The sequence below is a fragment of the Ruditapes philippinarum genome, unplaced genomic scaffold, assembly GCF_026571515.1.
Source record: "Ruditapes philippinarum isolate M1 unplaced genomic scaffold, ASM2657151v2 ctg258_1_1_1_1, whole genome shotgun sequence".
Classification (NCBI taxonomy): Eukaryota; Metazoa; Mollusca; class Bivalvia; order Venerida; family Veneridae; genus Ruditapes; species Ruditapes philippinarum.
Genome location: NW_026855480.1, coordinates 603,206 through 629,740, shown reverse-complemented (window position 1 = coordinate 629,740; position 26,535 = coordinate 603,206). Strand labels below are relative to the sequence as shown.

The 26,535-nt window shown below is 30.1% G+C and overlaps 2 protein-coding genes across 3 annotated transcripts in view; both read right to left on the bottom strand.

Moving 5' to 3' along the window:
• LOC132743504 (uncharacterized) overlaps positions 1-5,084 on the bottom strand; it is a 32,373-nt gene extending 27,289 nt beyond the window's left edge. The window contains exon 1 of the mRNA XM_060732030.1: positions 5,061-5,084. The gene's annotated coding sequence lies outside the window, so the exon portion shown is untranslated. The remainder of the gene's footprint in view (positions 1-5,060) is intronic.
• Positions 1-26,535, bottom strand: part of LOC132743505 (12S rRNA N4-methylcytidine methyltransferase-like) — a 408,080-nt gene that overhangs the window by 149,677 nt on the left and 231,868 nt on the right. The window lies entirely within an intron of this gene.

The window sequence follows — 26,535 nt, the reverse complement described above, 5'->3', positions numbered from 1 at the left end:
TCCAACTATATACGTCCTTTATATTAAAACATCAAGAAAGCTTAGATTGAATTTAGTTTTAAAGTGAATTTGCATGGCTCCAACCACTTGAAATTACCCAGTTGCTCGGGACGAGATTTTGTCAATCATAGATTAAAATTAGATGAATAGCTATGCGGGCGTATAAAAGTGATATCACATGTTTTATATATTACTTGTTAACATGCAAACAACTCCTTATTTATAAGATTTGTATCAAGAATATTTTACAAATTTTTAGCATTGTAAAATATACTAAAAATCATGCAATGTTTGCACATCCATTTGAATAGGCCTGTCTGATTTTCTTTTGTTTTATATCTCCCAAACATTCTACTTTCAAATATATGAGTCAGTATTGTTTACTATTTTGGTTTTATAGGTGTTTTGAAACTCTGAATTTAAAGTTGTAACATATTTAATATTATTATAACATTCCTGTTTAACTGTGATAATAAAGTATCATTTTAGTTAATACCATTTCATTTGCAAAAACAGAGCAAAGTAAGTTTTTTCAAGAATTTGATTATTGAAAATTTCAAAATATAATAGAAAATACGTTTGGACACAAATACGACCTAGGATGTAATTAAGGATATAAATTTCATTTGAGCTGTGTTTTCTTTGTTTGTTTGCTTTCTATTTTACTTGTTTAGCCGATTTAACTCAAGTTTTTTAATATAGAGAGGTAGAACCGTCTAGCGAGTTTTACTGGATAACCAACAATTAATTTACCAATTTCTCCGCAAGTGACCGGCTTCTAATTCCAAATGTTTAAAAATCAGGCATGTAAGACAAATCGAGTACCGTTGACTTCCACGAGGATTGGACCAGCGACTTTTCGATGGTCTTCTTATGGAACTAAACGGATGCTGTTTTATAAACACGTGGTGTTATCTGATTATATTTATACAACTATAAAAATTAATATGCTTTATTTACTTGTTTGTGTAACAGGCATTATCAAATAAGTTATTTATGGAATATTTTAATAATTATTATCAGAGTTTGTTCATAATAAGTTAAACTAAAAGTTGTAAATGGGAAACACGTATTAGAAAACTTTAAATCTATATTTTCCAAAATAGTACTAAGCCCACTTATACGACTTTGATTTCCGAATTTTAGATGCAAAACTGAAAGAAACAAACACTCAATAAATATGTACTCTGTATAATACTTCATTCATATATTTCTGTTTCTAAGTCGAGTGTTTGAGCATTATTTTACTTAATGACGTTTGTTTATCTTTACCAACATCAGAAACAAAATGGGGGAATTTATTTTTGCACTCAGGAAGTTAGTTTAAAGGAAGTCATGTTTATATCTGATTTAAGACTAAATGGGAGCGGAAACTTGCCAGTAATTATGCATTTTTATGAATGGAAAGAAAAAAAGTAAATATTGCATGTAAACATAACGTACGATTTCACTATTCGTCATCATGTCAAGTGTTGACTTTTGAGGTTTCTTTACTAAGTGTTACATTTTTCCTGCTTACATTCTAAACATAAATATATGTTTATATCAGAACAGAATATTTTTGAATAAATCTTTTGACAAAACAGAATTAGCTGCTTCTTTAAGTAACTTTTTATTCATTTTTTTTTGAATGATAAATTTACGGAGAGACTAGGACATAGAATGTCTCGTTATGTTTGCTCTATTTGGGATGATCATATACAAACAGTGACATCATCGTTTGTCAACTCGACCGGACTGGTCATTTAAAATAATTGAGAAATACTCTTGCCAATATAAATTACACCCTTGTGACTGACCCCTAAACTAACACATCAATTTACACAATTACTTCACGTTAAATAGTTATTTTTACTACTATAACATTTCCAAGATACTACGAAAAAACGTAAATCTTAATTTGGTGTACTTGAAACAAAACATTATGACTAATTTTATAACGCCATGTTTTAACAGATGTTTCAAGATGTTTTTAATATTAAACATTGTTTGAAACATCAAAATGGAAACACAGGTCTATAAGATATCTTAAAAACGATACATTTAAATAAACATATAGAATTGTATATAAAAATAAGCATATTGAATAATAAACTAAAATAAACATATGGGATAATTAATTGAAACAAACACATATGGAATAATACATTAAAATAAACATATTCAATAGTAAATTGAAATAAACATATGCAATAGTACAGGTAAAACAGATGGAATAATTGAAATTACTTCTATAATACATTCTAGATATTTAGAAAGAATGATAAATTAAACAGTGCAATAGGGGAATAAACAAACACAATGTAATTCGACATATGCTTGAATTTTTTCCAATGTAGTTACCATGTTCTAAAAACATATATTTAATTCCGTTATACGAATAGCTAAACCAAATGCTTCAAAAGGATACTTATATATTTATATAAGTTTAACGTGATGTTTAAAATATTAAATAAACGAACGACGACAGGGATAAGATATGTCAGTTGAAATTCAGAAATAAATTGAAAATTTCTGAAAAACAAATTTGTCACTAAGTCTTTTTGTTTTTATTCCATTATTAAGTTTAAAATTATTTCACAAAAGAACGTTAAGATAGTAAGATCGTTTTTCTGCATTTGTCCTATTAAGACAACTTAAGATAAAGCGAATTCATTGTAAATTACAAGTTCTTATGTCACTTGTTATTTTTATCTGTTCAGTGCGTATGAAAATGTTAATTACATTAATTTTATAATTGTGCTTTTTTATCATTATCGTTTCAGAGACACCACTTTTTATATCTAATATAACCAGCATCTTTAAAATATATACATGTATATATAACAACAAACAACCCCTATAATTGTTCCGAACATTTTTTATATCTAATGTAACCAGTTTGTAACTTTCATCTGAATAAAAACTTTGCGTTTATAGAAAAATGATAAGTTTTCGTACTTTTGGATAAAGAAACTATAAGCTATTGCGCTCGACGAGAAATAATACTTTTAAATAACTCTTGAAATTGAAAATAAAAGTTAACGCTCAAATTTAAAAAAAAGTCTGATGTTTAAAATATGCAATATGTTACACATTATCCAGACTTTAGCCAAATTTGTAAATGTACATAAAATAAAAATAATAAAAATAAAATGCTCTTTGGAAAATCATTGATATATTTATTATCTTAGTATTACTTTAAAGTGACATTATGCTCATATTTTCATTGTCAAGTTGAGCTGAATTGACTTTATATTTCAAGAGATTGACTGTTTAAATGATGTTTGACCAACATATTATATTGGAAAATGTTTAGGATAAAATTTAAAATCTGCCTAAAATATAAAAAAGACTGCCCCACTCTTTTTATAAATTGAACATTACAGGTAAATTCTAAAAGATATTTACTGAAATTTCGTATGAATCCAGTGGTTATTTATTGTTTATGCAAAGTAAATTATTAAATCAAAAGAAAATATGGCAAAATGAAAATTTATTTTGACTCTCTCCTGTTCATTCATTATATACCTATAGATGGGCATAATGTCACTTTAAAGTTTAAAAAACATGTGTTTCTGAACTTTTTACCATGGTTCAGCTGTTTCACTTCTAAAAATGTTCAAACGATCATACTTTAAATTTTCATTTCATTAGCATGATATCGTACAGATTGAAATATTAATTTAACAAAAACGTGATTACACTACTACATCAAAAAACTAAATGAAGAATATTGCAAGGCAAGTTATAAACTAAACAATAAATGTTTAATCAACTATCAATTTGTAAATTGCCACAAGATTGGTTTGAAATTCTACTTTCTAAATTGAATATTAGAAACAATTTAAATTTTCTATTGAACAACTTAATCTTTTTTTATTAACAATTTCACAAAAAGAAAACTAATAGTATCATTTGTTAGGTATATTGTATTAAAGTTTATAATTTCAGACGTGTTTCCTTGATTTTGTTTTATATAGTTTTAAATGTTAAATTCATGAATAAATATATCTGGATAAATAACATTTATTTCTTTAAAATAAGTTATACCTTCAAGCTCAATACTTACCTGTTCAAGAATTAAAACGATTCCGATATCGGTTCTCCCTAACGTGTATTCCCTGCTATAACAATAAATCCTATTTTGCTACTGTCTATTGTTTGGACAAAACACCAAAAAATTCTTATTCGTGCACTTTCTTTGATTTTGTGTCCACCTCTAATTGAATTTGTTAGCGATTGACGTTCTAGTGATTTTACTCTAACAATGTCCTACGCATTAAGACCGCGATCGCGTGGTCCCAGCTTAGTTGGCGCCTTGAACACTTAGCTAGACAGTGCGGAAAGCTCTCATTAACGTCGATTTGTTGCCCCTCTCAAGCGCCTTCGACCAGCCAAAGTCCAATTAATATCTTAAAAACCAAATTTGATTTATGAATCCATTTATATTTATTGCCGCGAAAATATCTCCCGTGTACAAGTAGCCGCAGGCAAATCATCGCATCAGCAGCACTTATATTACAAGACGGGGGAATATGTAATACCGTGCTGAACAGGTACAGTTACAAATTACCTGCTTTAATTTGCAATGATACTGCGAGATGAGAGTATTCTTAACAGCTAATTCACCGCTTTGGTGAAATGATATCACTTAATTCGAAATAAAAGGAGTCTTAGAATTGAAATTTGGTGAGAAGTATAACGAATTTGTTACAAATAAATTGCTTTATAATTGAAATAGCGACAACTCTTCCCTAAGCAAACGTGTTTAATAAACAATCAGAATTGCGTACAATAACATGTTTGATGACGTGTAACAATATTAAATGCTTAGTGAGATATTTGTCCCTTTTAGATACTTTTAATCGCATATTTGCAAGGTCAATTACAGAAGTTTGTTCTTATTTTGAAAAAAAAAGACAAATTCTAATATCACCAAAAATGAAATTTGTTTTTTATTAAAAAGTGACAAAAATCTTATTGAATTTAAAAGGAACGAAAAAAAACCACCATAAAATTATTAAAGAAACAAGTGTCGTTAAAAACACCTATACAAACAATCAAAACGATCCAATTACCGTTCTCACAGCGTTGATTTCCCAAATGAGTGAGGCAGCATTAAAATCTATATTTATAGTCCGCCTTGCAACGGTGCGGTGTTAGTCTGTTTCTAAAAACATGTTTATAAAGGAGTATGATAATTGAAAAAAGGTAAATGAATCACACTAAGCCCCTATGTTTAATAGGTTTACCAATAAATCTGATTAGTTTTAACTATAGTGGAACAAATCGTTAAGGGATAATGTTTTAATAATGTTAGGAAAAGGCAACCTTTCGACTTCTATAAGAGATTTTTTATATAAGGAAAATAACAAAATTATTGTAACATATCTTCGAGGTATGAGTTTATCGAAACTGTTAAGGAGCTGATTGCTATACTTTTCTTACATTGTATTGTAAATATGGTATTTTGTTTTTGCAAATAAAATGTTTTACTTGATTTATATTGTGTAAAAATATACAAACAATCACATTAAAAACATGAAGTTTTCATTAAAAGACCAAATATTTGACAAAATCGTCCCCCCAAAATAATTATTCTACTTCCTGCAGTCGGTAATAAACATCATTAACTCATTTGATATTGATTTCTTTTTTTGAACAAAAAAGCATATTAATATATATAACTTTAAAAAATGACATATCAATTTAGTTTTTTGAAATTTATTTTTTAACATTTTTTTGAACAATTAAATACAGTTCAGACTTATTTAGTCCGCGAACGATTATTGTTTCAAAGATCATACTTAAAACACACTTCATATATAGAGGATTGCATCACATCGTTTGTTCTGTTTTATAAAAGAAATTCATGAATGAGAGGAAACAAAAGCTGTAATATTGCAGGTGGGCAATCTGTCTCCGCTAAATAGATATTCAAAATACGATAAATACGTCAATTTTACATAACATGTGAGTGTTTACACTGTTAACCTACATAGAATAAACTACAAAAATCACGTGCATTTTATCCAGCAATCAAATAACTATCAGAATTAGCTCGCCCCAAATAAACTAACAGTTAGATGCATGCTTAGCAACCTGCGTACATTAAACGACCCGTGTCTGTTGTGGTCTGTTTCAGTTATCGCTCAATTATTGCAGAAAATTCCGTGAAAGAATGTGGTGCCGCCTTTCCCCCAAATTTTCACGTACAAATTTTCAAGTTTCAATTGAAAAGAACGAGAAGAGGTTGAATTTTTGAGAATAAAATGAGAGGAAACCAATTTTATTCAGTTTTAAAATATTTTTTCTTTTAAATAATTTAATCAGTTAATAGTATAAACACGTTTGTGTTAACCATACATCTATTATATAAAACAATGTCAAAGTGTCCTCGACTGACAAAAAGGTTGAGAAATATTTCACATTCCTTATAGTGCACAGAATTTCTGGTGTTTGTTAATTCTTTAAAGTATTTTTATTTCGACATTTTACCGTTTATACGATACCAGAAATACAAAAATCTTTAGTTCCTTCAATTTCTTAGAATGACTTTGTTAAATATAACTTAAAAACATAAGTTTATTAACGAAACGTTGCGGACTGACTTTGGAAATACTGCCGATGTCTTGCAATGTAGTTTACACTCAAAATTAACTCAGAGCTTCTATTTTAAATATATACTTAAAATTAATAATACCTTCATTCACCTACAAGATCAACATATCGTACAAAATTCGATGATGACGAAAGACAAAATGACGTTGGAAATTTAAAAAAAAGAGAGAAAAAAGACGAACTAGATTTAAAACTTGCTCACCCTGATATAACAATTCAATTCAATTCAATTATCTAGGAATGCCGGGGTCATCAAACCTTACGTTTTTACCAGGCACCATTAATATATAAAGGTTTAAAATATAAAAGATGGTTTCAGAGTTAACCACCAATACTTTCTTTATGGAATTATGAATGATTGCAAAAAGCCAAATTGTAATAAATTATCAAACCATCTGTCCATCCGGACAATCTTTGAGGATAGAAAATTGAAGGGTTAGGTCTTGTATACAAATTGTACATCTTGTTGTTCTGGGGTTATAAAAAGGCTTATATGGACTTGAAAAGGAGCTTGTAGGGTTGAAGAAGACCAAAAGAACAACTCTATAATGTCTTTGTGCTAAAGAAGTCCGCCCGTCCAATGGATGGTTTATGAGCTTCATCGGATCCATCGAATAAACTTCAGTAGGTACACTTTAATACTTTCAATTTAACGAATTTAGCAAAACAAACAATCTAACAAGTTGAGCATTATATATGTATAAAGTGCATTTCTTCCGAAATATAACAACAGTGTTATAACAACTAATATTAAAATGATGTTTTAACTTTTCAAATGCTTGTTGAATTATTATTATTAATTAATTATTGTCAAGTGTATAACATGACAGTTTATAAAATCATAAAAATAAAATGTTCCCATCAACCTAATGCACAACAGTTACCTATGGAGTATAAAAGATACTGGAAAATTATTTATCTGTTAGTAATAATTCATGATAATGGTATTTCATACATAAACGAACCTTTTAACTGGTATTTATGATGTGATATGTACTTAAATAAAATAAATTAATAAATACTGATGGAGTCGTTATGTCCGAACATACCCAACCTTTTTACCATTTTTACCAATTAAGACTTTTTTAATTTGATCTCGTTATAAAATCTTTATCGCTTATCCATCTGCCCCCGAATATGACGAAAACCAGAATAACATTGATGTTATTAATTACATGTACCAAAACGCACATAAAACGCTCCCTGAATGAATTTTAAATGAAACCAAGAGAAAAAAACATGAGTAACATTCAATACAAATGTATGTTTTGATATTGTTACATTTAAATCGTTCGAAAACCTTTTGTGTTTAGATTATATAATAATCAATCTCATTTTGCATTAATTTAAAATCGTCATAACCAGTTTGAATGTTTTTGAAATTATAGATACATTTCCGTAAATACAGTTTTGTGTTTTACATCCAAGCGTAAACATTGAATGTAATTATTGCTGCAAACACAAGTCATTCTGATTTCTTTTTCTTTTCATTGGTCATTTATTTTTTATTGTTATGACGAGTTTGAAGACTCCCGTACAATACCACTTAAAACAACTTTTACACTGTTTTTCACTCTGTATTAGTAAATTATGACATTACAATATTTATATATACGTCATTGCTTAGTAGTTATTATTAAAAGTTTAATTTTAGTTATTTTACAAACCGACTTTCAATTTTATATAAATGTTACTGAACAGGAATCCCACAAATATTTTGGTTCGGCTAAGTTCTTCACGTAATTCGTGCTTTCTATCCACCTGATTTCATCGTTATCATAAATCGCTTCCGAACTTTTTTATTGTTACTGAAATTTAAAAAGGCCTGCCAATTTTAACATCTTTTATCTCTACAAGGAATCATGTGGATTGCCGAGTGTTTGGAAAGTATTTGACTGAATTTTAAAGCTAATATAACGTAGTTTCTATACGGGTTTGTGACACATTTCGACAAATCACACAGCCCGTCTAATGATATCCTAAAAAGCAATTCGTGAAATATTGCCTTTACGTAGGCTTTATTTAAAGACTTAACCTTGTTTTACTCAAAGTTTATTTTTATACCCCGCACAACGAAGTTGTAAGAGGGTATACTGGAATCAGCTTGTCCGTCGGTTTTTCTTGTCCGCCCAATAACTTAAGATTCCTTTGACCAACAGTCTTCATATTTGGCATGGAGGTTAGTCATGACTAGTAGATGACCCTTATTGAGGTTGCTGCGTCAAAGGTCAAGGTCACAGGGGCTTTGACTAAAAAAAGCTTGTCCGCCTAAAAACTTAAGATTCCTTTGACCCATAGTCTTCATATTTGGCATGAAGGTTAGTCATGACTAGTAGATGACCCCTATTGATTTTAAGGTCATTGGGTCAATGGTCAAGGTCACAGGGGCCTTGACTAAAAAAAGCTTGTCCGCCCAATAACTAAGATTCCTTTGACCCACAGTCTTTAAATTTGGCATGCAGGTCAGTCATGACTAGTAGATGACCCCTATTGATTTTAAGGTTGCTGGGTCATAGGTCAATGTCACAGGGACCTTGACTAAAAAAAGCTTGTCCGCCCAATAACGTAAGATTCCTTTGATTCACAGTCTTCATATTTGGCATGCAGGTTAGTCATGACTAGTAGATGACCCTTTTTGATTTTGAAGTTTCTGGGTCAAAGTTCAAGGTCACAAGGGCCTTGGCGAAAAAAAAGCTTATCAGCCCAATAACGTAAGATTTCTTTGACCCACAGTCTTCATATTTGGCATGCAGGTTAGTCATAACTAGCAGATGACCCCTATTAATTTTGAGGTTGCTGGGTCAAAGATCAAGGTCACAGGGGCCTTGGCTAAAACAAACTTGTCCACCCAATTACTTAAGATTCCTTTGATCCACAGTCTTAATATTTAGCATGGATGTAAGTCATGATTAGTATATGACCCCTATTGATTTTGAGGTCATTGGGTCAAAGGTCAAGGTCACAGGGACTTTGACTTCAAAAGTTTGTCCGCCCAATAACTTAAGAAACCTTTGACCCACAGTCTTCATATTTGGTATTGAGGTTGTTTATGACTAGTTGATGGCCCCTATTGATTTTAAGTTGACTGTGTGTCAAAGGTCAAGGTCACAGGGATTTTTACTATATTAAGTTTGTCTGCTCAAATGCTAAAGAATGCCTGTCCGCAGTGTATTGATTTTGACATTGTTACATTTGAAGCATGTAGAATTCGTAACTTAGCAATGCACTGGCTTAGTAAACTCAGATTTGGTAGGGATGTTGTCCTTGAGCTCTAAATGGCCACTGTTGATTCTGACAAAGTGGTATGCGGGGGTATTCACGCCATGAAAGTGGCAGTTCTAGTTAATTATAAGATAAAAATGTTCACCGATTATCTTCACCGAGTGCTGTCTTACATGTGTTTCACATGTTTTCTTCGTTTTTTGGTGCTGTTTTGCTGTTGTTCGGTGTAAAATGCTTACATGTGTAAAGTGTTTCTTTCCAGAAAATTGTCCCACGTTTATTTTCATATATCATATTACAAACAAGATCTATCAGACGGTCATATGTGTGTCGAACTAGTACTATAACGACTGTTAGTTTCAAATCTCGTCAGGGACAAGTCGTTGTTGTCTTGAGCAAGAAATTTTACACTCATTTCTTAGTACTAGTTTAATATTCATATTAACTAAGTAATCAAAAAGACAGAAAACAGCAAACTAATTCGTATGAGGTCAGTAGTTAAGGAAATAATATACTATGCTTGCATATGCAAGTGTTATGCATACAGCGACACTAGGTAGGGTAAATAGATTAAATGTTTTTTTAATACAAACTTATATCATAAAAACTGACGTCAAAAATATCGATTTAGGGATTAAGTAATATTGCAAGATTTGTGTCAACAATATATATATAAAATTGCTGTTGTTGACACATTACAACCCGCAAAATGCTAAAAATATAGCTTCAAGAGCAGTGTTTCGGTAAGAGCAATATTTTGGTAAGAACAATATTTGGTAAGAACCAAATCAAAGTTTTCAACAAGTTGTATCCGCCGTCCTCTTTGTTCTTTTTGTATCCTTTGAAAACATGACCAATCATTCTTGTTCGTAAACCAATCTTTTGATTCTTAGATATAAACACTGATTTCGATTATGAATGGCGTAGACAGTCACTTGTTTGTATATTTTTCTGATTGATATCGCCAATATGTGCCCATGGTTTTGATCACATTTCAACGTTGATCCACTTAACTGTCTTTATTTCGATAATTTACTGGTTGTTACCACTCCATAAGTGACCGACTTCTTGCATCATATGATGTCTAAATCAGTGGTGAGAGACAAATGGCCATAAGACTCAATGTCCGAGATCAATGGTCAAGGAGAAATTACAGTCGCTCGGAGAATGAAACCCGCGACCCATTGATTACCCAACCGATTGATCTAGGTGGGCGACATAAAGTCAATTCAGGTGCCTATCTCAGTACAGAATAAATAATGCAAGGTATCAGTACCTTTCTGCCATATAGTAGAGTAAAAGTCACGTTAAGCCATGCCTTTCTCAGTACAGTGAAGCCTTGCAAAGCAGTTAAGATCAGCTTCTGGAGTGATAACAGCTTTTTTCTTGAGCAATAAACTCTGCAGCGGAAATTCACTTACAGAAATTGTGATTACAGCCATGTCTATGTGACAAAAACTCCCTGAGAGACAATATGTAATGTTTCAATTACCGATATTATTGACAGTCAACACATAAATGCATTATTGAATGAAATTTAAATCTCTTGTTGTTTTCTAAGACAGATTTGAGCAATGTAACAGTGTGGACTGTATAATATTTGTAATTAGACTCTATAAAAGCAAATACAGATAAAATACAAATGTAAATGTGATCGCTAAACGCGTGCTTTCTTACAATAATATCCACATTAATTATTCTTCCTACTTAAACCGAAACAAAAAACTTTTACAATTTATCATTCTCTGATAAATACCAGTGTAGTTTGAAAAGAGCGTTGGCTTTTAAAAATCATTTAAAATGCATTTCGTCATAAAATATATATTCCTATTTCCCATCCTCATAGGCGCAAATTATAAATATTTCAGTACTTTTAGATTTTTAGAGATGATACGCATTTAATGGCTTCACTTAAAAAAATCAGACACGGTGTGACTGAATCTGTTCATGAAAAATACATTTTAAAATGTAAATTGCAGTATCTGTAACACCGCCCGGCAAGCACCGGTTCCAGCCGAGCAGGACAAGACAATATTTTAATCGCGAAGTTAAAGCCCCTGTTAACATACATGTACGACTGCCTTCAAATATAATTCAATGTTTATGCATAAATTTTTGTGCATAGTTTTTGCTTCTTAAAGCTATTACGATGATATTTTGAAACAATATTTATTTACGTTTATTTGCAGCGTTCATACCATTAATTGATCTGATCGATGATTTACAACACAAACATTGATAAACAATTGATAAACATCTTAATCATTAAACATTTAATACATAACAGAAACTATTTTCGAAATGATTTGAAAATCTCATTCTCAAATATTTTCAAACGTATATTTCATTCGGATTTCTTTTAGCTTGATTTTTATTTTCAGCTGAATTTAAACATGTGATATAAGGCAATCCCTGAAATTTTGCCACGCCTGACATTATAAACCTTTGTCACCCTTGCTGACATTGAGTGAACATTTAGTCAGGAGTTTGATATTTTAAGCCATACAGACTACTCAATCACCCTGATAAGTGCACATAGTAGTTTATATGCAGACTACGTAGCAAGATCTATATCGCATAGTTTCTTTCCGCACTTTGTTTGGTTGCAGAACCTTTCTAGCTGCCTATGGACAACATTGTATCGTAGCATTTTTACCCCTGAAATAAATAAAAAATATCAGCGTTTGTTTAAATATTTCGGACTATTTACTGGTGTTAAATTTATAGCTTGAATGTTTTAAATGATTCTTATAAATAAAAGTAATAGCTGTAACATTAGAACATTGATTTTCGTTTTAAACAATTCTGTATCCAAGCACTGCAGTAAATAATATTTTAATTTCTAATGCATAGTTTCTTTCCGCACTTTGGTTGCTTCGACTTAATTCAGAACCTTTCTCGCTCCGCTCGCTGTCTATGAAAAATATTGTAGCACTTTAACTCTGAAATGAATATATCAGCGTTTGTTTGAATATTTCCAACCATTTACTGGTGACAAATGATTAGTTAAATTTATAGATTGAATGTTTAAAATAATTCTAATGAATATAAAAAAGTGATAATTGTAAAATTAGAACACTGATTTTTTTTTTAAACAATCCTTTTTTACAAACCCTATATTAAACCATATTTTTACTTCTTTAGCTTCAAGACGATATCATTATCGTAAGGTGAAGAGTGTGAAGCATAATGTGTGTTTTATAAACATTTCCTTTAACCGCCTTAACCTCATTGAAGTATGAAAACTAACATTTTTATCTCATTGGAGAATCATCTCAAAACAGCGATAATACGGCCAATAATTTCTTTAACAAGATAGTATCTTTCTTTAGTCCCTTGACAAAAATTGTTTACTTAAAACATCTATTCATTGCATTTTTTTAAATCTTTCGCTGTTAGATTTTGAAGAGTGTTTTCGAAGAATGTTCTTATTTGTATTTCACTATTTGAATTATGCAAATGTTGCTTTAAATCAAATCCAGTTTTTTTTGTAGAAGATAAATGGATACTTGATAATTTCGGCAAGCTTTTAATATTGCTTGCATTTATCACTCCGTGTACTAAATGTACCACGCGCTTGTTCAATTATTGTTCTTCTATACACTATATCGTAGTGCACTGTTACGCAATAGAATGTCAAATTTGAATAAAGGAGTATTTGTTTGTTTGTTTTGTTGGATTCTAAGTCACACCAACACTGTTAAGGTCATACGGCGACATTAACGTTTTATTGATGGGGGAAGACTTTGAGTGCTCCTTCGAGCATCCTTTTAGGCAGGGTCGGGAACCTAAGTAGAACAATCTTTTTGTAAAGAAGCTGGATACCTTCTGCACTTGAAATTATCCAAAGACTCTAAAGGGATTTGAAGCCACGGCACTGCATTTATGTTATGATTGAACTAAACTCGACTCCATGTGGAGGCAGTCTATTTGTTTACGAATCGTTTGAAGCATCTTTGTATGTGGGAGGCCAGCTGGTTAACGAATAGATGTAATCTCTACTTGACTACATTTTACTCCATGTGAGGAAGACATTCAGTAACTTAATAAATAGACATTAGCTCTAATTGGGTACTTGTTTGTATCTGAAATAATACTTTAGGGGAATGCTAAACAAGAAAAAAGAATGTCCCTATATGATTTGTACAGTGGCAGTCTGTTTTTTAACAAAACATAAGTTGAAATTTGATTTAAGAAAAAAATGTAACAGACAGGTCCAGTCGTTGCATAAAAGAGTTTAGGCACAACAGAAATAAAAAACAATGAAAAAAACGTTTTATCGGACATGTTCTGGAAAAATAATTGTAAAAGATATAGTCATGACGTACAGTTTGATAAATAAAAAGAAAAACGCACCTAAAAGTTACTTTTAAGCTTTTTTTCGGAGTCATTTTAAAGATCAGATAACTCAAAATCAAGTCTACCGATACTTTATTTTAGATTCTATTATTGTGTGTCAATTCGTTTTCAGTGATTTTACAAAATTAAAAATATTCTAGTTTACAGACATAATGTTTACAATTTGTTTGATCCAATGAGTAAATTGTATTTTTGTCAACAAAGGGGCAGAAATCATGCCTTTTATCATTTATGTATAAGCAACTATAAAAATTAATAAGTGGCATTTGAGGTCCATAAAACTGTTCAATATAAGTATCAAACTTAAATTTGAAATCACTTTAGATGTTGCTTGCTACAATTATGGGCTACTTACGCGTGAAAATGACCGAAATCATAAACCACACTTTCAACGGCATATCACTCAAAAAGTAGGACTTAAACAAATTCTGATTTAGGTACAAAGATAAAACTGAAATAGTATCAAAATAAAAGGCTGTTCGGATAGATTTACTGCTCAAAGTAATCATTCTTAAACAAAACAGTTAATATTTAGTTGTATTAGATCATTTTGCCACTATAAAATTGAAAATGAAACTTGTTAATTTGCCTTTAATATCTATTTGTAAAACCCTAAATTGATTATTTACAAGATATAACTCAAAAACGAAGATTTACATTTTTTTCGTAACGTTTATGCATTTACTAATATGTTAAATATGTGATAGTAATCAAATCGTTCGAAGAAGGGCAATACATTGAAATCATTTCATAAATAAACTGACATAAGATGAAAATAGCCTTAAATAAACTTTAGTATTAAGAAGACTTTTGTTAGTATATAAGCAAAAATCACATAATTGGGAACGTTTTCATTATATTATCATAGTTTGGGGACCTTTCTGTTGAAAATGTGTCAGAGTTAAATCGCATACATATACATGCACATTGCGTTAACTGGTGTGCAGGTATTAGTTACCCACACTCCAGAACACCATTGATCGGCTCATTATTTCTGGGATTTACTTATTGTGACGGCAGAGAAAGGGATAGCGATAGAAATATCATATTTAGATGCTCGTTCATTGGTTACTTTTTTCTGGGGTTTCTTATTGTGACAACAGGGAATGAGTTTTTATTTTTGCTTATGATACAAAAGAGAAAGAGCATCAAAACACTAAGCAATCGATGATAGCCTTGTATTTCGATGCTACTTTTTTCCTTCTATAACTTAGAAACTTCTGATATGATTTGAGTAAATACGACTGAAACATTAAAAAAAGATGATACCTTAACTGTTCACTTTGATATTCAAAAATATCTTTGACCTTTACATTTTGTAAACAAATCTGTTATTTCCAACTTAATATTAAATAACATTTTCTGTTAAAATCAATACTTTATCAAACATTAATTTGTATTTACAATTAAAGTATCATCGATTTCTGATCAAAACAGTGTCCCTGTGATAATCTAACATTCCCGCACTTTTTTTCCAATATTTGTTTCTCACAAAGTAATTTGTATTGAATCAGCGTGTAGAATTTGAGAAGAAAAATTTTGCACAAGTTTGACGTCTTAAATCTTAAATGACGGTAAATGTTTCTATTTACGTTTGAATGGCAGGTTTTTAATCTCGTTGACGACTAGTTGTCACTTTCCTGACGTGATTGTTTTAAATATATTCAAACTATTTAAAAGCAAGCTAAGCCTCAGAAATATATATATTGTATAAGTGCAAACATGTGATGTAATAATAGATTTAGAACTCATCATCTTATGAAAAAAGCGTTAAATATGAAATAACTTGATAAAAGCATGATATAAGCAAACTTATTTATTTACCAAATACCAAATAACTGTAATTGTACTTATTGCCAAAACGCAAAAGAAGTGATAAATGTCTGAGCTGTATGGCCAATGTTAAACATTTTGAAAAATTGTGTGGTTTTGGTTTGGTTTCGTTTGGTTTTACGGCGCACTAACACAGTAAAGGACATATGGTGCCGAAACAGGAAATACGATTTTGAATAACCTCGGGTGTTACGAATTTAAAGCAGGACATTAAAAATATAAAGTACTTGCACATTTTTTTTGCGTTTTCGAGTATTAATGGGCCCATCGAGTGTTATAGGGCCCAGCATGCCTCAGAAATGCTATCAAAGAAAAAGTCTGTTTACGTTTGGTATCTTGTTGCAATTTCTAAAACTCATTTGCTATATATATGAACTATCTTTTGCATCAAAAGTTATGTTGGCAATCGGTATAATTATTATAGTAAATTAGTGTTTTTAGAGGGAGCGGTGGCCTTGTGGTTAATGTGTCTGCCTCTCAACGCGTGAATCATGGTTACAGCCCTAATCGGGCCACTAGCATGTTTCTTTATATGCCACCAGTACAGGTTTGTTCCAGGAAGCGGGCTCGAAAGTGATAAGTATAAGCTGCAAGAACTTGTTTCTCATTCGAGCTTAAATAAATATGTTTAAACCAATTAGATTTTTATTGATGTCAAAATGTTTGTTTTGTTTACATTTTGCTACCTTTACGACACATGTTCATTGCTGTTTTTTTTTTGTTGAAAAACATCTTACATACACTTAATCCATTATGTATACATTATAAAATACATGTTTGACATTTCTAAAGAAGTAGAAAATATGGATTTCTGAGGCATAATGTGCCTTTAGATTTTGTAGCAATCAGTGCAAAAACAATATTTAATGCTTTTAAACACAGATTGTTATGTTCAATACCATTAAATATATTAAAGATGGTTTTATTATTTCTGAGGATTTTGCCGACGTATTGCATGATATATGTAAATAACACGTTGACAACATGTTTATTATTGTATTTTCATGAAATGTACTTGCTATATAAAATTCTCTTATTGCTTTATGCATAAATAACGACTTGATTGACTTTCATGTGTTTAGTGCGTTTCAGTTTCTTCTTTTTTATGGCTATAACAATTTGATTTGTTTATTTCAAAATATATAATTAAATATATTATTTTTTCTATATTCAAGCCATAAAGATATCCTTAATTTTGTCTTATAAAGAATGGTGCAGATACGAAATAAATTTAAGAACCTCAAATAAAACGCGAGTTTGATCATGGCCTGCACTGTTCGCTATTCAGTCAGTACTGTTTTGTAATTTTCCCTAAATATGATACATAGTTACGTTACTTTGATGGACAAGTCTTTTTACGATATTAAGCATAAATTTGTGTCTTGTTTAATTATATTTAATTTTCCACACCATACTGTCGGCCACTGATTTAAAGGTCGAAACATACTTTACTAGGGTCTTGTGTTTTTTCTTTCGTTATATCCTGACTGTCACAATATTATATGTACAATATTATATGTACATTGTTAGAATTCCATGAACGTCTCGCACCACTTAAGTTACGAATCGCCCCAACTTATATTACTTTTTTCAATTTCATTTGGATTGAAAAATATTTATGATTTGGGTTTTTCTTTCATTTATTTTGGTATACTTTTTATAGATAAGAATGGATCAGTTCAACAGAATTTACAATTACTAATCCTACTTTTATATTATTTTTTATTTAACTTTGAGAGTTATACAAAATAAATTAGAAACAAGTGATTTTTCAATTTACACATATTTATTCGTTACTTACAGAAGATTGTTTTATATTGTTGAGAATGGTATTTTCTAGTTATTCTATGTATGATTAAGTATATATTTTGTCGATTTCTAAAACTAAAATTTATTTCTAATAAAGTTACTTAAGGCCTTAAACTAACGAAATATGTAGCATTTCAATGCTTACCACCCAATAGAAGAACATTTCTTTTTTCAGCTATTATACAAAAATATATATCATAAACATTCTGATTAAAACATGGAATCATGATGATTATAGAAGTGGGGCGGAACGTCAGTGAACTGGGGCAAACCTTATCAGTTTTAATATTGATAACACACCAGTTAAAATGGTCTATTTCTTAAAGATAAAGATAGAGATTTTTTCACAAATATACCAAAACAAACATTTAATCTTACCATTTCTTAATTTTGATAATAAAAATGACGTTTTAAACGATTATATTGAAGTGGGTAGAATCGTCATTTTAGTTGGGCGAACCGATATGGGCTAACTCGTCAGTTTTGAGAATCGTAATCAATTCAAATAAACATGGTCAGCTTTGTCTCTTATATCAATATGATTTCATGCAATTTCACATGTACAAACTTGAGAATGTTTTAAGTGAAAATATGAAAATTTGTTAAGTTTGAAAAATAAAATTTTGATATGATTAAAGCAAAATATTGTTTGCCATAACACAGGAAGTCGGTTTACATTATTACATTTGAGTACATAAGTTTCATTAGGTACACACGTTAAGGTGTTCCCGTTGTTGTTTTTGTTTTAGATATTATGAAAATATTTAAAGGCACTTAAAGCCTAAGAAAGGAATAACTATTTCATTTTATAATATTGACAAACTTGTCCTTTATGATGTTATAATTAAGATTACAATGTTACATGCTTGTCACAACAGGGAAAAATGTTGAATATGAAACAATTTATGATAAAGGTATTAAAATGTAAACAAGTAGAACCTTTATTGTTAAATCACTTAAAATGTACTTATTTCCAAAAACACAGAATAAGCAAAAGGTGGCTCAGCTTTGTGGCCAACGCGTAACCTTTCAGAAACTGTAATAGGACAGTAAAACTAAAAAGCTTCTAAACAATAATAAATAATATAATTTTTAGGATTAATGAGCCCTTACAAATTCATTTTGTGAATACAAGTTTGCTATAAATTCTTTTATATGTATTGTATGTTTTTCAAATTACCATTAACATTAACATTTTTTATTTCTGTTCTTTTAATATGACAAAACATTCCTCTTTAAACAAAAGATTTGCAGCTTTAAGAGAAGAAAATATTATCCAGGAATCTGCCATAAACACATTCTTTACAACAACAACATTAACAATAAATATACATTTTACCTATTTGTGACCTACTTGACCATTTGCAAGATGAAAATACATACCGTTACTCATATATAAGGAGAATAAAGAAATAATTTTAAACATGATTCCTTATGTTTGATTTTAAACCTGAGCTAAAAGTAGTTATCTTATTCGAATGAACGCACAACGCACGTAATGCAATTATTTTTTTAAAGTTTTAAGTACAAAAACCATATCACTTTTAAAAATTTGTATTTTTCTTCATTTGAAAATAAAAGGCACACTAGACTAATTCTGAAACAATTTATTAACCATGAAATGCATTTTATATATTATTCATATTTTAAATCTATTTTATGTATTAAGATTTATGCAAATTACATATCGTTTGTACGGATAAATTGCACATATTTACAATATAAAAAGTCTTTTTGCTACACGAATTGGTTCTGCTACTCAACATGATTACATTTTCAGTATTTGTTTTAATCATCAATTCTCACCAATGGCAACATACTATTCTCACTAATCACCTAAAATTGTCTACTTCACTTCAAGCATTTTTGATTATTTGTTAAAAATTCATTAAGAGGTTGCGTTATAATTTCATTAAAAATTAAAAGTTAGTGATTCCATTATACATTTATTCAGAGATTGTGCTATAAAATCGTTTAAAATTTGTGAAATAAATTCATTTAGGAGTTACGTATAAATTCATTTAGAGGTTGCATTACACCTTCATTTAGAGATTTCGTTATAAATTCATTTAAATAAAAATGGGTTTCGAATTCATTCAATGGTTTTATAATAATATCATTTATGTACGTTTCTAGTTTCTAAAATATTTCAACATATTAAAAAATAATCGTTGTTTAAAATATATTTAAAAGATCTCTTGTATTTGTCATAATATTTAGAAGACTGTCATTCATATAGGGGAAATATAATATGATGAGGTTGAGTGAAAACATCTTTTTTCTATCAAAACTGTTTCCCTAGAGCTATACAAAGTCTTGTTCAGTAAATGGCATTGTTGCTTTCATTTATACAATCTCGCGAGTACATATCATCTCTAAAGTATCACCAGTAATTACTAATGGAAAAAGGTTACTCCCACTTAGCCACTCAGAGCCTTGTTTCTTAAAATACATTTTATAATTAGTCAGAGTCGCGTGTAGTTAGACATTCTTGATTTGAACATTAATAAAATACGTGTTGAGCAAGGATTGTCATCTCCAGGGCGTCATTATGCCTAACTATAATTTCAATTTTATATCAATTAATGTGTACCGCTTTCATTATTAATATGAAATTTATTGGTATTTCTAGCTCACGCCTAATTGACACATTTCAAAAACTACGTACTGTTTAATTTTTTATAAAAAATTTAACATTTGTTTGTAAGCTGATAATTTCACTGCTTATTGCATAAAAATAGATTTTCCTTCCAGTCGAGTTATGGATATTTTCCTACAGAACATCTATACGTTTTGTAAGATCCCTAGAGCAGGTCATAACTCAAATGACAAGTTATGTATTAAAATAACTGTCAGAAATGGTTTAAAATTTAAAATTGATGAACAAATTGTATCGTAGTGGTAAACGAATTATTTCAAATTTGTCTATGTCAATAACTGACAGAGTAATGAAATAGGACTAAATAGATACTAAATAGATAAGTTCAGCCCTTCACCTAACTGATATAAAAATATTCAAACGTTTTTATTGCAGTGAATCCAAAAATGAATGTCACTGAGTTTGTTTTCCGAAAAACTAGTAGTAGAATTAAAATTTTGTTTTCCAAAGCACCAGTTATAGAGTAAAAGAAATTAAAAAACAAAGTTTTCAAGGAATACAGCCAAAACATTCAGTCACACAGAACTATCGAAAAGTCACCCACCGAAGATTAGCAGATAAGCTCATTCGAAACAAAAATGTGTTACAGGTGAATTCAATTTCAAATCACAAAATACACAGCACAGATTACTAAAAAGGTAATGAAACAATGAAATAGAATACATCAGATTTGTGTCTTTCATTTGAAATTCAAATTATTGCATTTAAAAAAACAAAAAAACAAACAAACATAAGGTGATTGAATTGTGCACAAAACACAAATATCGCTAAACAATCTAATGCATTTTGTCAAATTTATAACAATTATGAATTTTCAGTGGACTACATATTTTTACTGTTTAACACTTGATTTAAGATTCGTACGAAACATTGACAGAATTAAGAATTTTATGGAATGCAAGGGGCCTCCTTGACAGATTGGTTTAAGTCGTCGGCTGCTCATAACTGTTGCGGGTTCCAATCCCGTCAGGGTTTTTGGGTTATTTCATGTGACGAAGCTATCAAACTAGCTTACGAAATACCATTTGTTCTACTCAGGTATCCGCTCGTGTTTGAAAAATAATGTACGGGGGAGCACTTACCAGCAAAGCCATATTAACAGTGTCCGTGTTTCTTAAAATTCAACAAACATACTATCAAATACTGTAGCATTTTAACAAAAGGTCCGGGCAGGAAGAATTGGAATAACAGTTAAGATAAAAACTGTGTTAGAATAAAACGTCACATCGAGAGAGCAGGAGCGTTAGGTATTTCACAAATCAAGTACAAAAGATCGATTTTAGAAACTGTTATTCGGCTTGTTTAATTTCATCCGCAACTCAGCTAGATATGTTGTTAATGTGTTGAAACTATAATGTTTGGGTAAATTCCGCTTTTTTATTTATCCAATTTTTCATTTGTTTCCTTTTGATACAAAAATATATTTATATTTGCATTGAATGTTAGAAATCAAGAAGTTTAAAGGAACAGCAATAAATTAGAATATGATTTGATATGAAAATTGCACAGTCGAGTTAACATGAAATCAAACGCTTATTATTTTAATCGTCATTAAAAATCATTTCAACTAGTACATGCTAACAAGTTAAAAGTGACCTCAGATCGCGGGCACAACACATTTTCCATACAGTACCCCGATGATAAGTATGCTTTAGTAAAAACCTGTCAAAAATAAATAAAAAAACATTATTTGATAGCTGGTGAGCGTTCAAACTTATGATACAGTTCATTTCAGTATTTGACTGAGGCCTAACTAGAGCTACAAAAACAGCCGAAACCCACTTCGATGTAATATAGGTAAAATCCTGTTTGGAAGTGTCTCAAAAAGAAGAAAGATGTCATAGCCTTTAAACAATTATTTAAGAGACGATTCCAGTGTATCAGCTAATTATTGAGGTATATTTGTTTGGCTTTGTAATCTTTAACTTTGGACATTCCATCGATATGCTTTCTTGGCAATGTTTTCAATCGTAATAAATCGGTTATGTATAGGCGGTGTAAGCCAGTAGTATCTCTTGTTCTTTGAACCAGATCGCAATTCACACTATTACATTTTAGCGGAATATTAAATTTTAAGTTAATTAAAAGTTAGATAAATCTATCCACGGGAAATCTTCAATGTTTTATTCAAAGGAATTAATGTTGTTATTATTTGCTGTCAATTAAGGTTTTATAATATTTTATTTTTGCAAGCAAGTACCTAAATCTTTACATGCTCAAGATATGTAGGTCTTACAAAAAACTTTTCTTTTAGGTGATATGCATTCCAAACCAATAAAAGAAACGTGTCACAAATGTAAAAGACATGACAAAAAATAATGCTTTTTTCTTTAAACAACAACAACTTTAGTATTTTATTCCTATCTTAAAACTAATAAACTAGGAATGTATCGTTCTAATTGTATTATGAAATTTGCAAGAAAAATAAAAATTATTATGATATCTTAAAATTCTAAAAGTTTCACAAACTTTATCAAAATGTTTGAGCCACCATAATTTATCAATGGATTCTTTATACAACACACTCTTCGAAACTGAAAACATGAATCATTAATCATAAAAGGGAAACAGAGGGTCATATGCTATCATTTCTTGTTTACACTTGTTGTGGATGTAGGAAAAATAAACGCAAAAATATTTGTGATTTCAATTTATTTTTTTTCCAAAATGATACAAAACGATCTGGTCATGTGAGCATGGCCTTTGGCGTTCTACTTTTTCTGTTTTGGCAATGTTTCATATATATCTTTAAAGCTAGACCTCATATCGAAACACATCCTCAAGCAAACGTATGATAATCGAAAAATGCTGATAATGTAGCATATTTCTTCGAGTACATCTAGGGAGAGAAAAAACTGTATTATGGTGCTTTTAATGAATTTTATACTAAACATAACCGACAGAAATGTAATTAAATTTCTAAAAAATCAGTCATTGCGGTGAAGTACTCGTTGCTATATAATAGTCATGATAAAAAATAAAACTAGCACTGTTTTTAGTGGATTGAATGTTTTTAGGTATTGCTTTAATTTACTCTATTATTTGTCACGTTTCTTATAACAAAAATATACGGTATTATAACGATTCGCTCCACTGCCGATTCGCCCAATAACGCCTCGCCACACTTAAGTGAGGATTCGCCCCACCTTAGCTTAAACATTTTTTTACTTTATTTGGATTAAAAAAAAATATTTATTGTTTGGGAATTTCTTGCATTTATTTAGATGTACTTTTTATAGAAAACAAATGATTTGGAATTTAAATTTGAATAAGAAAACGAAAAAGAAAATCAGTCCAACAGAACTAACAATTACTAATCCAATTTCTTTAAAATATTTAATTTTCAGAGTCAAAAGAATAAAAATGGGATTAATGCTATAAGTGATATTTGTTAAATGTACACATAATTATTCGTTATTTTAAGCAGATTGATATAAATTTGTTGAGAATGATATTTTCTAGTAATTTTATGTATGCTTAAGAATATATTTTGTCGTTTTCTTAAACTAAAAACAAAATATTTATAAAGTTATTTTAAACCTTAAACTAACAAAAAATGTAGTATTTCAATGCATACCACCGAAAAGAAGAACATATCTTTTTCAGCAATACAAAAATATATATCATAAACATTATTGAAGGAAAATTATTAAAAACATGGAACAATGATGATTATTGAAAACTGGAAACAAAGTTTCTAGAAGTCGGGCGGAACGTCAGTGAACTGGGGCGAATTATTTTCAGTTTTAATATTGATAACCCAAATGTTTAATTGGTCTATTTCTGTTCTTAAAGATAAAGATGGAGAACATTTTTTTCACAAATTTACCAAAATTACCATTTCTTAATTTTGATAATAAAAATGACGTTTTTAAACGGTTATATTGAAGTGGGGGAGAATCGTCACCATAGTAGGGAGAATCATTATGGGCTAACTCAGTTTTGAGAATCGGAATTCATTCAAACAAACATGGTCAGCTTTGTCGCTTATATCAATATGATTTTACATACTTTCACATGTACAGCCTTGAGAATTTTTAACGTGAAAATATGAAACTTTATTAAGTTCAAATTTTTTTTAATACGATTAAAGCAAAAAATTGTTTGCCATAACACAGGAAGTCTGTTTACATAATTACATAAGTTTCATTAAACACACACGTTAAGGTGTTCCCGTTGTTGTTTTTGTTTTAGATATTATGAAAATATCTAAAGACTCTTAAAGCCTAAGAAAGAAATACATATTTCATTTTGTAAAAAGGACAACTTTAGCCGGTGCTAAGGGGCGTGAGGGATGTTGCACGTAGTCATTATCCGTCATGTACAGACTCAATAAAACCGAGTCTGCAATTCTCTTGTAATTTTGTTGTGATTAATGCTTCCGAGGGATCACTTTGTTTCCAGATTTTTATACTTCACAACAGCAGGTGTCAAATGCTGTGTGGCAGCTGTAATAAGTTGCCCCGAACTTCCCTTCTGGTCATTCGGAATCATTGATGCCAACACTATTAATTGTTGAGAATTGAGTACCGCTCAAGCCGGTGCTAGGGGGCGTGAGGGATGTTCACGTATTCATTATCCCTCATGTACAGACTAAATAAAACCGAGTCTGCAATTCTCTGGTAAGTTTGCTGTGATTAATGCTTCCGAGGGATCACTTTGTTTTCAGATTTTTGTCCTTTTTATGTTGTTATAAATGAGATGACAATGTTAGATGCTTATCAGCACAGGAAAATTTTCCTGTGGTGATAAGCATCTAACATTGTCATCTCATTTACAACAACATAGTATTGCAGACTCGGTTTTACAGGCACTCTAGACTAATTCTGAAACAATTTATTTTCTATGCATTTTACATATTATTCATATTTTAAATCTATTTTATGTATTAAGATTTATGCAAATTACATATTGTTTGTACTGATAAAGTGCACATGTTTACAATATAAAAAGTCGTTTTGCTACACGAATTGGTTCTGCTACTCAACATGATTAAATTTTCAGTATTTGTTTTAATCATCAATTCTCACCAATGGCAACAAACTATTCTGACTAATTGTCTACTTTACTTTAAGCATTTTTGATTATTTGTTAAAAATTCATTAAAAGGTTGCATTATAATTTCATTAAAAAAATAAATGAAATTAGAGATTTTCTTATACATTTATTCAGAGAGTGTGCTATAAAATCGTTTAAAGTTAGTGTGATAAATTTATTTAGGAGTTGCTTATAAATTTATTTAGAGGTTCAATTACACATTCATTAAGAGATTTCGTTATAAATTCAATTCATTTGAAAATTCTGTTATAAATTTATTTAATGGTTGGTTTAAACATATTTTTATTCAGATAATATATACATGTTAATAATTTACAATTTAAGCAGGAAGGAATTGGACCGAGAGCTACAATAGCTCATAGTAGTCCTCTCCTTTAACAAAGGCAATATGTTTACATAATACATGGCTTATCATAATTTAATTAAACCTTATAAAGAAAAAAAACGAAGAAAGAATAAATAATTACAAACACATTTATGTAATTGAAAGAAAATAATAAAGAGAAAGATGGAGAAAAGAGGAGTTTGCGGATGTTTCTATATCATTTATCGTTTTGGTACATCATTTATGGAAAAAAAAACTTGTGTGAACACTATGTTGTATGACAACTAGTATATTACATATTAGAATCTTTTAGTATCTCTTATAAATTTATGAACAGCGGCGAAGATAGCAGTGTTGGAGTCCGCAGGTAAAGCGGGGTCTCCATAAAGAATAACATGCAAAGTTGGAGTGCAAAAGTTGGAAAGAGTGTTTAGTAGATTGGGACGTAGATGTACATATTTTGGACAAATAAAGAAATGATAGGAATTTTCAACCATCCCACAATCACACAATGGAGACTCGGCAATATTCTTATCAAATAAATCAGATGCAAGAGAGCTACAATTGGTTCGAAGTCTGGTATGCATTATTTGGTCTCTTCTCTCACCATAGTAGAAGAAGTTCGGTATATTTGATACTTCACTTTTAAGACTGCGCTTAAAAGCGG